A 15,651-nucleotide genomic window follows, 5' to 3' on the forward strand; every position below is an offset into this window, starting at 1 on the left:
CAAAATGAAAAAAAGATGCTTTGATTCTGTAAAAATCTCTGTCCAGTAATAATGAAATTGCAAACATAAAAGACCTAAACTATTTTGATAGAAAACAGAGCAGTTTTTTCCAACAGAGTAGGAAAACTTGACGTTTAGCTTTGGCATTGTTGCAGTATGATAGAGTTGCTGTGGACAGGACTTTATAAAAATTAATTGTTGACATTTCCTGCAAGTCATTTTGTAGCAGAACCCTGACAGAAAGCAAAAGTGGTCCTTTCACACATTCCAATGCCTCCATATCAGATTGGGATTTTCTGAGCATAGAAAAAAGTCTAAAAATACCACCCAAATCTTCCCTCCCAAAAGAACACTCTAAGAATTAAACTTGTGAATATGGATGAGGTGAAAAAGATGATAGAAAAGTTAGAAACTGGGGGTTTTCTTAGTGTAAGAAACTGGATTTTGTTGGATTATACTGCCTGGTCTGCTGCCTTGTTCCTAATAATCTTCAAAACACAATGCCTAGGTGGGACACATGAGCAAGCCAGAAGAAACTAAGTATGAAATATGATGTTAACTTATAGTCATTCAGTATATTTGGCCTGTTAGGATGTCAAATTAGTATCACGCTTGAAAGAATAAATTAGGTTTTGTGCCTCTGTATTTGTCCACAAAGTCAAATCTACTGACCCTTTGTAAAGGGGTCCAGATTTTATCAGGAAAGCATAGCTGATGAAGTATTTTATGTGGGTTTTTATGTTGGGCTCAAATGCTAAAGATACAAAAGAAAAGATACCACAGAAAGCAACCCTGAGAAACATCTCAGGAAATGAATGGTGTCCAAATCTTGTAGCAGCTGGTATTTTTATACCAATCTGTCAAACTGCAGGTGCCAAGTCATTAAACTCTGTGACCTATACTTCCTCACCAACGTAGAAAGCTAAATTTATTCAACCTGTGACTAACAAGGACTTTTACGTTGGCTATCAAATCAGAAAAGATGACAGATTTTTGCATGCATATTCTTTTTGATGTCCCAAGTCTTCACCAGCTCTGGATTTTCATTTGGATATGAAAGAAATGTGATCAGCCTGGCTACTTAAATTACCTCTCTAATGTTGTATCTTCTTACATAATTTTAATCTGGTATTTTTTATTATTTCTGAAGGCTGGTATAACCTTTGCAGCAGGATGCTTAAATGGTTTGTGTGGAAGAGAATTCTGAGACATGGAGCAGGATAAACAAATACAGACATATATGTATTTCTGGGATCACCGAAGTTGTCTACAGTGTCTTTTGAGTATCAAAAAAGCCCTGGACTTCTCTGGATGCTGCTGAACTGATTATTTGCTTTCTCTGTGTGTCAAGAAAGCCTATTCAACCTTTCCACAGCTGAAAGAAAAATCATGCATCCACTGCCAAATTCTGCTTCAGCATGAATGTATGCTAATTAGATTTATTTTAGATGGGGAGGAATCCAACAGGTACCAGAGAAAAGTCTTGGGAAGTTGTCCTGATCTTTCAGTCTGTATTTCAGTTTCAATAAATAAGAAGATATTACCCACTACCCCCCAAGCTCTGTTACATATGTTTAAAATATCTGACTTATCTGCGAAGCTGTTACTTTAGCAGATGCCAGAAGACTCCTCACAGAGACAAGAAACTACACTTAAGGGATGGTTATCTCAGCTCAGATGTGCTCTTTGCAATAAAGGAATAAATGTTGTAATACAACAGTACTGAAAGACACATTATTAGTGGATCTGCTTGCCACAATTTGAAATTGTTATTACTGAATCTTGTTAAACTAAAACATGAAAATAACACGTGAAAGTACCCAAAAGAGAGAAGTATAGTAAAGTCTTTATCAATTTTGCTAGTGCCGCCCAGCTAATAACAAAATGATTAAACAGCTATACGTAGTGAAGGTTCAGTTTACTGGGTGCTGTTTGGAAACAAAAAGAAAAGCAGCAACTAGCCGTATTTAACCACAAGACTTCTTTTTGTTAGATTGGCTTCTTTTCACCACATGATAATATTTTAGAGTGCCCCAATAAGTGATTGTTTAGCAAACACTTAAAAGATAATCCCAGTGTTATGTCTGTCAGCATCTATGCTCCCATCCAGGTTACACGGCTGTTCTGTCGAGGCTGAGAGCTCAAATCAAAGGGACGCTTACTGCTTACAACTTTTCCGCACCCCTTCCCCTTTCTGAAGCACGAGGCATCAAGGTTGAACGTAATTTGCTTTAAAGGTGATGCTGAAAACAATAGTCAATATCCAAGAAGGAAAAACATCTTTTACAGTCCAAGAGTGAAAGAACAAGCATAAATTTAAAATAAACTCAGGTGACCGTAAGCTTCTGTCATTGTAGTATACTTTAAAGAGTGTAAGGAATGTATTTGTTTAAAATTCTGTTTAATTCTTCGTAAAACTGCCCTTTGTGGACTTTGGTAAAAAGTGTTCCTGTAAAATATGTTTTCAACTTAAGTATTAGCAAAATTGGAAAATAGCAGGTCTGAAGCCCTCAGATCAAGTCTCAGTGGTTCAGCCATACTAATTTCCAAAATAAGCATGGCAAATTAATTGGTTGTGCTGTCTCTAACCATTTGATATACTCTTTTTCTCAGAATAAAATACCTTTCTTGCTGTTTTGCTGCTGTCTAGCCCAGAAACATCTACTGGGGCTGTGGTCAATCCCCTTTTCATGGTTGATCATTATTCAAGGGAAAAAACTTACCACTGCCTAACTAGGGGTTAAATTCTTTTGTTGTCATTTTTCATGATAGAAGTTATTTTTATTTTTAAATTCTTTTTTATGAGGGAGTGTGAAATCAGAAACTTGCCCCAAATGAACATATATTTTGAAACAGTTTTTAAAAAGGTAGTACAGACCTAATGTGTCAGTGGAGTTCCTGAATTCACGAGAGCTTGCATGTGACATTGACTGATACCAAAAGGAAATAAGGAGACCTTTGACAGAGGGCAGATCAGGGGACAGACTTTTTTCTGGACTTTTTCATGAACTCTTTGGGGTAGTAGGCAAGACTCTATGGGCACTAAAAGACCTACCTCAACCTGCTTTAAATGCTTAAGAATCCACTTTTGCTGGATTTTCAGTACCTTGCTTTGCCATCCCTTTCCTAACCACGTGATGTCTACTTTGTGAATTTTGGTGTATATTTGCCTGACTAATAGAAAGATATCAAATAATTCACTGGAATGAATATATTGCTGCATTGATGTGCCGAGTGGTTCTGTCTTATATTCTTCAAGAACCATCAAACTCGTACTGTAAATTTTTGTTATATGACAGTGAACATACCTACATACTATGGTAATTCATAAACTATAGTGCAATAGATCTTTTTTAAATTTTTTTTGTTGTGTTTTTTTTACTGTTAAAGGCTTCTTATTTTTCTGTGCTATGAGCAGCTATGCTGATGACTTGGTGACCTCTCAGCCATTTTACATCTGACTTCAATATAGTTCCTAGGGAATTCATTATCTGTGGAAGATGTTTTGACATCCTGAGGTATATGCTCAGCTTCTTACATGTACCTGAGATAATCAGGTACAGATTACCTAGTTAAACATCAGACATCTAAATACAGATGGTTGTTTTTAAAGAACTACAAAAAGGTCTGTTATGCGGATCAAAATTATGGCAAAAAAGCTTTGAAGGAATAACAGTTGCCCTAATTATTTTCCTAATGTAGGTTTTTCATGTTTACAGGGTATTAAACTGCAGGAAAAATGCATCTGGAGACATTTTATTATTACTATTTTAATGTAGCAAACCTTAGATTTCCCATGTTTGTTTGTTTTGGGTTTTTTTTGGTTTGTTTTTTTTTTTTTTTTCCAGGTGCTTAGATCCTGGCTCTACCATACTTGTGTTTTATTTCTGTTGCAATACAAACACATTTAATATTTCTGTATTTATATTTCTATTAGCATTGAAATAGGCTTGTGCTCCCTATTATGTTATAGAAAGCATTTGCAAACATCACTTCTAGTCCAGTGCATTTTCTGTTTACGCTCCTAAAGAATGGTGCAGGAAACAGCTGAGTCTCATAGACCATCTGTTTAAGTGTGTGTATGAAATTTCCGGACAAGGATAGCAAAGATGGCTTGTTAAGAAAGATTTGGACTCTTTTAAGTGGAATATGCCTTATTATCTCTGTCAGAATATTTTCTAACATTCATTTTAATGGATCAATACATGTAAATGAACTAGATTCTATAAAAAGTATGGTTATTTTTGTAATGATGGACATTTCAGTAACAGCTTATGTCTCACAGCTTTTATCCTAACAAAACATTATACAGTAGACTATTGAAATGTCTGGATAGACAGTAATAAACACATCTATTGCCAACAAATAAGGCAACAAGATTTTACATTTCTTCCTGTGCTTGAGAAATCATCATTTCAGACAGGTTTGAGTGCCAGGGACTGAAAACATCATTGGCATAAGCAGACACAAACCAGAAAATGGGTATTTACTGTATGTGCAGCCGAAATATATAACCCGTTTTCTGAATAGCATTCCTGAAGAATAGTCATGACAGTAGTTGTTCTCCATTCCTTTGCTATATAATAATTTCTTAATCCATTTTGGAAATGGATCTCGGATATCACAGATTCAAAAAGGCCATATTTTAGCTGATGTTCATCTTCAGGCTGAGGAAATTAGTATGGGCTGTGGTCCAAATATGTCATGATATTTCTGCTTGTACTGGAATACAAACTAAACGTAGTGTTTCTTTCTAAAATGTGAATAGTTCTATGTGACAACTCTCTATATAGTATCTATGTTAGAAGTTTTCTATATAATTTCCCAGAGGATAAATCACTTTGCTGATTCTTTTGTTCCAGGAAATTATTTATTGGGGTCACTAAGTTTGTACAAACAAAATTGTTTTGTGGTGATAGCTTCATTCTTTTTCTAACATGACCAAGTTACTACTTGACTTGTTACTACATACAGTACTATGTGGTACACTGAGTCTTCCCTTTGAGGTAACAGCACAAAGGTAGTGTCTTGCCCACAAGCCGGACTGGTGGAGAGAGTGCAGACAGAATGCGCTCCCATGTACCTCCTTCAGTGTGGGGCCATATAGGTATAGGCAGTGAGCTCAAATGATATGTTCAGATACAGCTCTGTGCAAAATTAAATGTTTATCAGATAAAAAGGGAAGGCCTCAGCAATGTAGACAGTTACTCAGATACTTCCTTGGAATGGGACACCTAAATTCAAAGTCCTTAGGTAAAACTTGGCCCTCTCATCTTCCCAGTAAGAGTAGGCCAGCTGTTTGTGGTTGAACACTTTTTATTCTGCTAAAAGTTCCACTCAATCTTAGAAACCTGCTTGATAATAGTTTAGTTGAATAGATACATTTTTTGAAAGGATTTCACTTGGGTAAACTGACATTTTCAGTATCTATTGAACATGCCAGACTAATCCAAAGTACATTAAAACCAGTTCACTTTCAAAAATTAATCAAGGATTCGTGTTAAGGAAACTTTTTTTCTTATGGAGCTTGAATCTTCTCAGTAGATTTCTCTCTGTATTCATAAAATAATAGGTTACCATAAACTTAATTTCCTTACTTACAGGGCTTTGTTGAAGTAATTTTATATTATGAACTTCAGTAGCTTAGCGGTTGATTATTTCTATTTACTGCATTAATGGAAGCTGATATCTATCATTTTAACATGGGAGAAGTCTATAGGGATAGTTAGCTAGAGGTTTATCTGTGTTTTCAGTGAATGTTTAAAACCTCAATTCCAATTTCACAGCTGCTAAAAGTTTTAGAGATACTATCTTTTCTTACTATGGAGAATACAGGTATATGCACCTATCAGTCTGCAACTTCAATTAACTTTTCTAATATTTTCCCAGGACTTGTCTGTGTTTTGCTATCTACTTCCTTTTTAACGCTTTAGAGAATACTTTTAACAATGCCTTTTGTTTGCGTTTTTTAGTACTACTTGAAACTTCCCTGCTGATCACTTGTGAAATTATTTGCAGTTTTCATTGCAGAAGTGAACAAAGTGGTCACTTTCAGGTGATTGCTCTGTAGTATTTTTTCCTACACTTTCTTTGTGATAGGACCATTCTTATGTTTTTATTCTCCTAGTTGTGAGTCTGTGTTCCTCCTGTGGAATTGCTCTGAGAGACAAACTTTTGCCAAAGTGACCTGCAATCAGTTGTCCAACAAATTGTCTGTGACAGCTAGAACAGTGAGTAATTTGGCGTATCCTTGGTATGTATAGTGAAACTATAGGCTCCATAGCATTGTGTCAAATCTCCTGTCCTTTAAGGGGGAAAAATGGGAGCATATTTTGGAGGGGTTTACTTATCTTGACTGGAAATGGAGACCGCTGTACCTTTCTTAGGGTCTTTGCTGGAGTCTCTGTCCCTTGCCACATGCCTCTGCTCACAGCTGGTGCCAATCCTTCCTGGCCTACTGGTTTTCAATCGAAGCCATCAGAGAAGAGAGAAGGGAGCAGTGCTGTGCGGAGGTGCTGCCAGAAGCTCAGCTGCTCATGCAGCAGAAGTACCCAGAGCAGGTGCAGGAAGACAGAGTTGAGAAAGAAGTATCCTGTTTTTTAAAATTACTTCTTCTAAGATTCAATTAGATGCAAGTCTGCTTGTATGAGTGAAACCCACTGTTAACTTCAAGGCAAATGACACGACTGTCTCCAGTGTTGCCTGGGCTGCAAAGCAGCCGTGGGTGCCCATCGGAGCATTCAGGCAAATGAATATCTGAATGTTGCTCTGCTCCCTGTCCTGGTGTGCTGCTTGTCTGCACTTTGGTGGTGGCTGTGTTTTCCCTTTGTATCAGGAATAGCTCTGTCTTAATTCAAGCCATGGCTTTGAAAAGATTTAATTTATCACACAAATACTACTTAACAGGGTACTTTTGTGGGATTATCTATTTTTTCTGGACTAATTCAGAGATAAGCACTTCTTTAGGACATGGGTGATACTCAACAATGAATTCATTATGAGAAAAGGAAGAAAAAAAGGTGTTAAATCAAAAAGAAAGAACACCATTTGAAGTTTTTTTTTTAAAGTCTGGAGTAACCTGCTGTAGAACAAAGGTGTAGCAATGATTTGGAACTGTTTCTGGAAGAAATATTGATGAAAGATTTGTATATTTGGTAATTATTCCAAAGTCGGGATCTTGATGATCTGGGGGAAAAGTAGAGAAAGCACTAAACATCTAGAAAATAGGTTTTTAAAGGTGGCATTATCCTATAGTTATCATCACTTTCTATGAAGGAGAGAGGCACTATGTTTGTTTTTTCAGTGTCCTTGTACAGTAGCTGGTTTCTTCATGGGTTAAAACTCATGCTTCAGGCCATTTTAAAAATACTTTCCCATGTCCGATATGTTGCAGACCCAGCACAACAGTTGCTTTGTGACTATCTGCAGTGGGACTGTAATTTTTTTCTCTTTTTGTTTGCAGTGTTCTGTAATATATTTCTTAATCTAGTCCTCCACAGAAGATGACAAGGGCAAAAGTGAAATATATTTGATTTGTGGATAAGAAAGTGATACTAAGAACTCTAAAGTGCATTAAAGAAGAATCTACCATTAATCCTTAACAAGGTAATACATAGGCCTGAAGCTATAGCTTGGCTTACATATCTGTAGTATACTGGGATACAGTTATCAAAGTATTAAGGAGAAGTATGTAGCTTCTTTTGTCCTATAGTCACAAGCCACTTAAATGGGCCTGTTGGCTGATCTAGATGCTGTTGCAACATAGTACAAGCTAAGCGGTGAATAGAGCAGAATTCCTCTGGGCGAGCAGAAAGGCATTCACTCCCAGATCCCATTCCTCCTTCCTTCACGTGTGAGAATAGCAGTGACTGTTATTTGTTTTGAGTCAGGTTCGTTCTTATCAGTTGGATTTGTTGGGCGCAGCTCAGGTGAAGGGTGTGATAAAGTGGAGGTAACTGAATGAATCAAATGAATAATAAATTTTGGATTTCTGTGTAAAGCAAGCCCCATCCTCCTTTCTTTTACCATAGCTTTAAAGCACATTCTTTCTTCCTACCCAGACATACTTTTCAGCTCACAATGATGCAGGCAGCTTCTTTGCCTCCATCGCCAGTGTTTTGCATGCTTTTACTACATATTACCATGGGACTCTGACCCCTGTCACATCTGGGAACCCCAGCCAGACTCTTTCTTTCTGGAAAATTAACATAATTTCCCACATTCCTAATTGCTTTTTCTGTAGGCAGCTCTTAACAGATAATTAAAGCAGAATTCTCTGTCTCCTGGTGTCTCCTCTTAAAAACTTCGTAAGGGACTGTTTTGCAAATGTCATTTTCAAGCCTCTTTTGTAACCTCATGTCTCAACACTATAAAGAAACTTTCTAGAAACTTTTTGTTTTCCCTGTCTCAAAACAGACACTTTAAAGTAGGATTTTTAGTCATTAGTAAATTAAATTATAATTTATAGACAAGTCAAAATGTTATTAACTATGGTTGTATTATGTAACAATTTACATGAATGTTAGATATTCTCCAGGTTTAAATGATGATTGGAGTACTTTGTCTGAAATTCTAAAGAGAGGTGTCTTTTTAATTAAGTAATCTTTGCCAGTTGGGATATTAGTCATAACATCTGTCTTGGCCCAATGCACAATTTTTGGGAACAGAAATTGGAGAAATGTTACTTGTGGAAATGGACAACATCATCCTAAATGACTTGCATTTTCCAATTTGAACATTTTTGCTCTTCAGGAAAAAGTTTTATTCAGGTAGTAAAGAAAAGGAGAGAGAGTAATTTTCCAGAGGACCAGAAAACATAGATAACATAACTTTAGCTCAGGACCCTGGGGTCAAGGGAGTGGCCTGCACCCAGTAGAAGAATAGTCTCTCCACCTCCACCTGATTTACAAGTTAAGACTTTGGTATCTGTGGTCCTTTTGACTTTCCATGGAAGTGTTCCTGTAAAAGCTGGTGAGGGGACAATTCCTAATTGATATTTGAATTATAATGATTATTTTCAGATAGTCTGCATAAACAAATTTAACTGTCTTGAATCTGTGCTAATTTGACACACCAAAAATCACATGGACTGAAAAAGAACTGTTACACAAAATTGTTTCCACTGGCATGTTTGTCTACTAAAGTGAGATTTTCTTACAAAGACTGCAGAATACACCATGCTTTTTATCTTCCAGACACCCCCACATATATACAAAAACCTTTTAAGTAACATTAATGTGTCTTTTTGCTGCAAATAAGCCCCTTCTAAATCAACAAAGTACAAGCAGAACTGCATAAGCTTGTCTCGCAATTTGCATAGGTACATTTCTTTCAAAAAGGAACCCATGTTCACACAATGTTTATAGTAAGGTCCTCCAATGGATCAAATAGGTCATGTATTAATAGTAACTAAAAAAAAATATTTACTTGATTAATCTTGTTTGAAGTAAATTCCAGGAGGATTAATTACCCAACATTTACATTGTCAGAAGTCACCCTTGCTTTTAAATATTTGTGGTCACGTTGTGGAATAGGATGCTATTAAAAGACATCTATATACCTTCGTGTCTAGACTGTATGAAAAATCGTAGTTGGAAAACATCCTTATGTGGATAAATATTCAGTGGACAGCTGACTCAGTGTGACAGATAGCTTTTCAAGCAGTATAAATATGCTTGAAACATAAAATTCCTTCTAAGGGCGACGTCTTTCTTCAAAGGAGTGTCCAGAATATATGCCCATTTGTATACATGGCATCAGAAAAAGAGATAAGAAAACTGGTGTTCTTCTGAAGGTATTCAGTGGGTTCCCACTGGATTACTTTGTAAATTAATTAAATGACTGTAGGCATTAATGTGAAACTTCTTCAGTAATCTTTCTTCTGCTCATATGAGGCAGTGAGATGTTCATCACACACAAATCTCTTCAGACAGGTTTACAAGAAAAAAAAACCCATATTTAGAGAATATCCTGAAGATATTAAATACAATTTATTTTGTTGGATTTTGAATATTCTCCAGGATTAATATCTTCTCTGAACTTGTCTGTGCTTGTATGCTAACATTTGGCTTTTGGTATATGACCTGCTGAAAAATCTTAACTGCATGTTGGGCATACTTGAAGCCTGGATTGTGATTGCTTTCACAGCCTGCTCTGCTCAGTGAAGCACAACGTGGTACAGCTCACTATGCTGGGATATCGCCTAGGAAAATCACTACTCTGAGTGCTGTGAAGAGCTCAGGGACTGTAGGTAGATATTGTGTACCCTCAGGAGGAACTCAGTCAGGAGCGTGCTGTCAGTATCTGAGCAAGAACACTGGCAGGAGATTGGAGGAGGCTAACATCCCACCAAGGCAGTGCTGAGAGATGGTGGGAACTGGTACCAAGCTAGGTGAAATCTGTCTGTCTATGCCTGGGAGTTTTTCTGGGTAGAAATGTTAGACTCAGAAGAATAACATCAAATAGGGCCCTTGGAGTCTATGAAGGAGTCAAAAGAGACTTTGACCTCTTCAGGGTTGAAAGAATTAAGGGGTCTACAAGGATGATGAGTTTTCAGAGTTGTATGTGATTTCTTTTCTGGTAGGAATTTGTGCTGTGATTTTTATTTTTTTTTTAAGGAGAAAAACTGCATTGTGGGGTCAAGAATAGGGAATACTTTTCACAATAATTCTGAATCTGAAGGAGTCAAAGTGAGAATGTAGGTATTGGAAGAAATATGTCTCTGGAGGAAAGTGTTTTGGGGATTTTTTTGTGATTTTTTTGTGTTTTGTTTTTTAAAAAACAAAAACAACCACAAAACAGTCCCAAAATCCCAAACCAGAGGCAATTGGTACTCTGAAATACTATAATTGGCACCTAAGCGGAGTGAGGAGTGCCACAGAGAATGCAGCCTATAGGTGGCTTAACTTCTGCAACCCCATCAATGTCAAAAGGACTGAATGGTTGGGCCAACTCTTTGATCCTCTGTGCCTTATGATGTAGGGGATTAATTCATTGTGGCTTGTCCTGGCTGTTGGATTTCAATGTAAAATATTTGGATTTGACTATGGATGTTGCCTTTATGCAGCATTTTCCATTACTAACTCAAGAGTTCAGATTTCAATAAATGAAAAGGGACTGAAAAGAAAAATGCCAAAATTGTCAGTAAGGAAAACATAAAGGATGTGCTCTTAGGGAAAGAAAAAAATATTGGAAATTTTTTGATTCATCACAACAAATGGGTAATCATTTGCTCTGTTCTCACAGAAATGTGTGTTTCCCAGACAGTTGGCAGGGTGGAGGGGCATATAAATAGCTTAAGAAGTAGGCATTAAATGTAATCTGTGCCACACAGTGACTTTAATTTAAGGCAGTAATGCCAAATTAAGTCTATTCCATTAATTTTTTGGAGGCCACTTTAAAGAACTCTGATACATATAGGATGAATGTTATTGTTCCTGGCAATGAGTAATAATGCCACTGCTTTTCATGTTCATTTATTTAAATTCTGCAAAAGACTGGTTTATTAACTTAATACAACTAAAGGTTTGAAAGTGAGTGGAAAAACTCTCAATGACTTTTTCAGGTCTTCATTCAGAGTAGTGCACATCCACACTCACACATATACACATACGTGTCCTGCCTCCATCCTTCTGTAAAAACCTGCTCTATTTTGTATTTTTATTGAGTACTGAAACAAAGGAAAGCTTCCAGCATTTATGCACTGCTGTCTTAGAATCTGTTAGCACGTTTTGCAGTTCTGTCCCATTATGTTACTATAGAAAAATAATTTCAAATATATTTTCCTTTGAAAACAAAAGCAAGCTGAACTATTAGTGTCAAGGAATAAAAATATTAACCTATATTTCCTCTAGCTCAGCTGCAAATTTATGCACCAGAACCATCTGCACCAATGAAATTAACCTACAGCTGCTGTCATCTATCCTCTTATACATTAAACGTTTGCAAGCAATTCAAGGATCACAGAATTGTGTGGAATTTTTAAAAGAGTTTTAAAAATATTTTTCCCAAAAATAATTCCCAAAGAGATTTTTCCGATTAAAAATTAATACAGGAAGGATAAGTAGAAATCTCCATCCTGTGAACCTATAGGAACTATAAAAATATATATTGGTCAGTAATATCCCCTTTTGGATGAAAAGAAGTGACTTATATTCCTTCTGGGTTTTTTGTTTGTTTGGGGTTTTTTTATTATTTTATTTGGGGGGGGTTGTTTTTTTTTCTTTCTCCCAGAAACATTAAAAGTGTACTCAGCTCTTGTACATTCTGAAAGCAGATTTTTTTTTCAAGTAGTTTGTTAAGGAGTTACCCTTCACTGAACGTTTTTAGATATCTCCAAACGCTGTGGAGTTGTTTTATCAGGCTTAAGACTGCAAATGACTAGGTTCCAGGAACTTAGAAGGATCGGAAGTTAACATGTACTTTTTTAGAGGAAAATCTTATGCTTGAATTTAAGAAGTGGAAATTAAGGTCTTTACAATTCTGTATTCAAAATATAATGGAATATTAGAGGCAGAACTCAAGGCACAAGGATGAATACAAAGCATTGTGCAAGGGACTATTGTGGAGGGGTGGAAATACAAGAAGATTGGAGTATAATTAAAGGATGGCGTGAGCATTTTGGTAGGAGGATGTTAGAAATAATTTCAGTCCCATTACAGAAGCAGTAGTGGATGCAAAAGCTTTGTTATTGGCTGGGCAGCAGCTGTGAACTCCTGAAGATTTCCAATTGATGTGGGTGTATAAAAGAAATCAGTTGAATAATGCTAACTCAGCTATGGCTATTGTGAATTTCAATTTGCTCTACTTTAGAAAGAAGGATATGGGGGAAAGAAAAAGGAAGGAGTAAGTGGAGAGTAGCTTGAAGTACTAACAAACCTTAGGATATCGTAAATATTTAATTGTATGAACTAAGATGTGGCCGTTGCCTATAACGTATAATTAACTACAAGAAAATGGCTGATTAATTTCTGCACAGACTAGTACCCTCATGATTGTAGAGGTAAGCTGAACCTTTGCCGTCTTTGTGATACATATGTGTTGAGTTTAGTAGGCTGCTCCAAGACTTCCCTCAAAGCCTGGCTCTCAGCTGGATGAACATGAAGTCTCTAAGCGTGGTGTGGACAATGCTGGAGTTCATTACTGCCCCTAAGCTGAAATTAGCACAAGGATGCACACGAACTTGGTATGTCACCAGGAAATGTTTAAAGACCAAGTGTTAGTTGTACATCGCATCTTAATGTCCTTGTGCTGCCTTGCCAGTCAATTCAACGTAGCCATGACCTCTGAAAGCATCTATTTCAGGCAGTTTACTTTTTACTTTTATCACTTTTATGCTGAATTTTCATTAGTGTCTGAGTTGTATGGCTTTTGAAACAGTGTACACCAGTGAAAACTGGCAATACATATCTGCAAACTTCTAATCTTAATTTCACAGAAGCATGTTTCTGTTATTTCTGTATCAATTAATTCTAACTTATCCAGCATTTTTATCTAAATCTTCTCAGGATTTGCTAGTAAGAAAGGGTCACTGGAGCAGAAAGCCAATGAAATTATGTACCTTGGCCTAGACTGAGTGCTAGTTGATGATTTTTAAAGTTATTCATAGAGTTTTCTACTCTTTAAGTAACAGAATTAAGAAGTCCAGTTTAGATCTGCAACAGTCAAGCCATGTGTATTTCTGATCAAAATAAGAATGGAAGGAACAAAATGCAATGAAGGCACCCTGTGCATATCTACAATGGTGCAAGTCTGGAGCAAGCGAGTCAAACCCAATACTCTATCATCTTTCTCCTGTAATCAACATTAACTCTTAATTTGGAAGAGGCCATCCAAAAGACCTGTACATCTTTATATTATGACCAAATATCTTTGGTCAGATTCACAGGCTGAAAATAATGGGATGTAAATGATGGTCACAGTATAAGAGAACAAACCCCATTAGAAAGAAGAGGTATTTTCTATGTTTAATTAGTGTGAACTATTGTGTGTGTTTAATTAGCATGAATCTAGACTCTTTTTTTTTTGATCAGGCATTGTTCGATGTTTTAATATTTAACCTAAGCTTAGGGACAGGATATGTTGGCCATTTAATCAAGGACAAACATTCCTTTTGGAAGAAAATAAAGGAGTTGGCAAGAGAAAATAGCCTTGAATTGTCCTTAGATGACATGTGACCATATATGGATAAAAAGGGTTAGGGTACTTCATCCATAAAGACCACGAAGGAACCCCGAAGAGAGGAAGGCATGCACAGAAGTATCTGAAGCAGAGCCAAGAGGAGTGACCTAATGCCATTACGCAACTGATGTAGATTAGAATGAATATGTATTAGATAGGCAAAATATGTATAAATTTATTGTGTAAATATAATGAAGAATCTGGCTTCAGGGTGCTTGATTTGTGGAAAACTACCAAGCACCCAGGCTTGTGCAACCCTGAAATAAATTAACAATATCTCTCCTGAGTGTGTGATTATTGACTCATTGCACACCCGGCAATAAATCTGCTTTTTGGAAAACAACAGATCTTGGAGATGGTTAAGGACTTGTTTTCTTCTAAGTCCAGACATCACAAACACTGTTCTTAGACAGTCTGCCTGTGCCCCAAGGAAATTACTGTAACATGCAAAGAGGGCTTCAGAGGTAGACTTGATATAGTACATGTCAATGGAAGGAGAAAGGAGGGACTGCTGTCATATCACTTCTGTATAGGCTATAGACATGTTCCTTTTAAGTTGTAGTTTTCACTGGTTATTGAAGGACAAATACATCAGCTTACCTATCTCCCAAAGCCTGAGATTCTGGAGCAGAAATTCTTTTGTTTCTCACCTTATCAGACATTTCTGTTTCAGTAGAAAACACTAACTCTGCCTCCCTGACTATGGGGAGAAGTTTTTTTCTGTGAAAAGCGTAGGTTGCAATAAAACTTGTTTCAGTCTCCTACTCTTCCACAGACCTACCTGAACAGATTCTTTACCCTTTGTGTTTCTATTTCTTCCATGTGCATGAGACTGTCTTCATCTTGTTACCTGAGGACAACAAAGATAGCTGTGAGTTATGGGATGGCAGATGTTACAGTGATGGGGATCATCAAATAGCACTACATCATGCATAGGTTGAAATACTAGCTTTTATTTTAAATGTATTTTGAAGCTTATCTGCTCTGGACATTTGTCCTATAATAACAGACATAGACATAACAGGTACCAGCACTTTGTCTGAAAGCCTATTAGCAGTGCAAGAACAGTCCCCAGGAGTAGCTATGCCTGCTTGTCCGTGGTTACAGAAATCTTGAAGCATTTTTTCCCTTTTTTAATGTTAAAAAAAAAGTCAAAGAAAAAGACATCTACTCAATGACACTGCTTTCTGTTGTACTGCCATCACAACTGACATCTTCGTTATTAGTGCAGAATTTAGTTCACGGGTACAGATTATGTTCTACTTTAAGTTACAGAAACACTGTTATTGGTATCACTAGCTTTGTTTCTGCCTCTTCTTTACTTCCCTTAACACTTTATAGCTCAACATGTTGGCTATTTCCTAAAGAAGAAATAAACAAATGGAATTATTATACAACTTTTAGATAAGAAATGAAGATTATGAAAACCTGCCTCTGAGAACAAGCAGATTGAGCTGCTTTACTCATCTGAAT

This window comes from Phalacrocorax carbo, chromosome 1 (assembly GCF_963921805.1).
Source record: "Phalacrocorax carbo chromosome 1, bPhaCar2.1, whole genome shotgun sequence".
NCBI classification, from domain to species: domain Eukaryota; kingdom Metazoa; phylum Chordata; class Aves; order Suliformes; family Phalacrocoracidae; genus Phalacrocorax; species Phalacrocorax carbo.